General features: G+C 43.5%; 1 non-coding gene across 1 annotated transcript; it reads right to left on the bottom strand.

Annotated features, from left to right (window-relative positions):
- Positions 1-757: 757 nt before the first annotated feature.
- Positions 758-832, bottom strand: Trnas-uga (transfer RNA serine (anticodon UGA)). The gene has a single exon. It is a non-coding gene; the product is annotated as a tRNA-Ser (tRNA).
- Positions 833-2,660: the final 1,828 nt, after the last annotated feature.

The following is a 2,660-nucleotide window of genomic DNA, read 5'->3' as shown; positions in this document are numbered from 1 at the left end:
CCCGGGTTCGATTCCCGGCGGGGTCAGGGATTTTCTCTGCCTCGTGATGGCTGGGTGTTGTGTGATGTCCTTAGGTTAGTTAGGTTTAAGTAGTTCTAAGTTCTAGGGGACTGATGACCATAGATGTTAAGTCCCATAGTGCTCAGAGCCATTTGAACCATTTTTGTTAGGACTGTCTTACAGTGAAATTGTCAACGTTACGAATACGGTGACATCGGATGATAATAACGAACTATCCATAGGGCAATTGTGTTCATCCCTAATTCGGCACACGCGGCGTACGGTAATTTGGCCTGCCTGGAACTTTTTCCAGGCAGCATCCGGCTCGTTTCTCCACATGAAGATAAATCGCGAATGATGTCTTACTCTTGGACCCTGTATAAAGTCCACCACAAGAATACCCGAATCCTCAGGAGTCCTAAGTCTCTGAGTTTGTCCAGACACTGTGGACGTTCGCTTTCCTAAGAATGTCCCATCGCCAAATTTCATGTTCAATTACAGCTTAGCTTAGTAACACTTATTATGCTCAAGTGACCTCCCAAACGTATTGAAGTATACTGTCTATTTGCGATAAGCACTATAGTCCATTCAAAAGGAACACACCTAATTCCCAGTTGGGATATTGTAACACAGAGTTGTTTAACAGTAACATTCTCGTGAGCCTCATTATTCACACATATTATGCACACACATTGAGAATTCATTGAGAATTCTCAAGTGTCTCAAAGGATGAAACTTCCTGGCTGATTAAAACTGTGTGCCCGACCGAGACTCGAACTCGGGACCTTTGCCTTTCACGGGCAAGTGCTCTACCAACTGAGCTACCGAAGCACGACTCACGCCCGGTACTCACAGCTTTACTTCTGCCAGTACCTCATCTCCTACCTTCCAAACTTTACAGAAGCTCTCCTGCGAACCTTGCAGAACTAGCACTCCTGAAAGAGCACTTGCCCGCGAAAGGCAAAGGTCCCGAGTTCGAGTCTCGGTCGGGCACACAGTTTTAATCTGCCAGGAAGTTTCATATCAGCGCACACTCCGCTGCAGAGTGAAAATCTCATTCTGTCTCAAAGGATGTTGTAGGTTCGCCACCTTCGCCTTGAACATGGAGCGACAACCTTCCAAACTTAGTCTCCTCAATGTTAGACATCGTTTACCAACCAAATGGGCCTTAGTGTGGCAACTGGAGCCTATATGTCTGTATGTAATACTTAAAATATTTCCACACATAAATGGAGACCCGGTGTCTTCGATTTTTGCTAGCGACTGAAGTAAAAGAAACTTGGAAGCTTGTACAACTCATTCAATATTTCTCCTTGTAGAAGCAAGCAGCGTCGGCTAGGCAGAAGTCTCGTCTGAACTGAGACTAAACCATTACATATTGAAGCATACAGAACATTGTACGGAATAGGGACTAACATGCTGAACTGACTGCAATGTGGGAATTATCCAAATGACCACTCTTAGTCGATGCGTGTCCAGCGACAATTATTGCAGGTTCCTCTCCAAAATTCGATTATTCTGTTTCATGGTCGATATTTAGGGCACTTCTGAGTTTAGTGTTCGTGCCTCAGATGCAAATCGTTTGGAAATGATCTCTGAAGAAAGATAAGTTACTTATTACCTTTAATAAGATCACTAAGCGATATGAAGAGCTTGCACTTCAGTGTCAGAGCAGTTACCGGCCAAAATTGTTGGTTTAGTATTAAAACCCACGTAATTCAACAGACAGGTTTACTCTGTCGACCTAAGGTACAATATCTTATCTCCCACCAATTCTCGTAATACGATACCATAGCCATGTGGGAAAGCCAAATGTTGACTTCAAAGCAGTAAAACTCAGCGAATCTACAGTAATTACAAAAAAAACTGTGATCAGACCAGCAAGTTAGTGAAATAACCAGGTTCAGTTTTGTTGGCCAACTGTACCCATTGTTAACGTTGCACATCAGAACATTGTTCTAGCAGAAACCAAACCAATACCTGTAGGTCGTGTGTTTTCCCTGAATACGATGGCACATAGCACCCACGTTACGTCATAGTGCACGCAACAATGGAACACATCTGACGATCGGTAGATTCATTTCCGAGGAAACGACCCCTGTCAGTTGGCTCTTGATGGTCAATGCGATTCGTTGTGACCCGACTGCGCTTCGACTGCGAATGATGGGGAAGTACTTTCTCCGCCGGACGCAGTATGCTGAGGTAAGCTACATTTCCATTTTAGTTCAGAATTATGTGCGTAACAGCCATTTGTGCCTAGACGATGAGTGACTACCGTATGTGACACACTAACGAATGACACGACCTCATCGCTAGAGTGGGTGTCCAGCAGTTGCTCAGTTTTAATAGATAAGAGGTAAGATGCAGCGAACGATATTCTCTTATTATTCAACGACATTACACATTCTCCAGAGACATGCAGCGATTCGGCACTGTTGAGTGTAAGCATGCGTTGTTTGTGATGGATGTCATTGCGCTGCGTTTACGAAACTTTCTGACATCTAAAAGGATGGCACTGGTTTTCTGAAATTGTATCTCATGTAGTGAAATACAAACGCCGATACAAGTAAGTTAGGGGTAGGAATTTTCAGTTAGTTCTGTTATTTTGATGTTATATTGAAGATTCGTATCTACATGTAAACGCTTAGGAAGATCAAACA

Source organism: Schistocerca serialis, chromosome 9, assembly GCF_023864345.2.
Source record: "Schistocerca serialis cubense isolate TAMUIC-IGC-003099 chromosome 9, iqSchSeri2.2, whole genome shotgun sequence".
Lineage (NCBI taxonomy): Eukaryota > Metazoa > Arthropoda > Insecta > Orthoptera > Acrididae > Schistocerca > Schistocerca serialis.
Note: the sequence above shows the minus strand (reverse complement) of the source record. Positions and strands in the feature narration are given on the sequence as shown.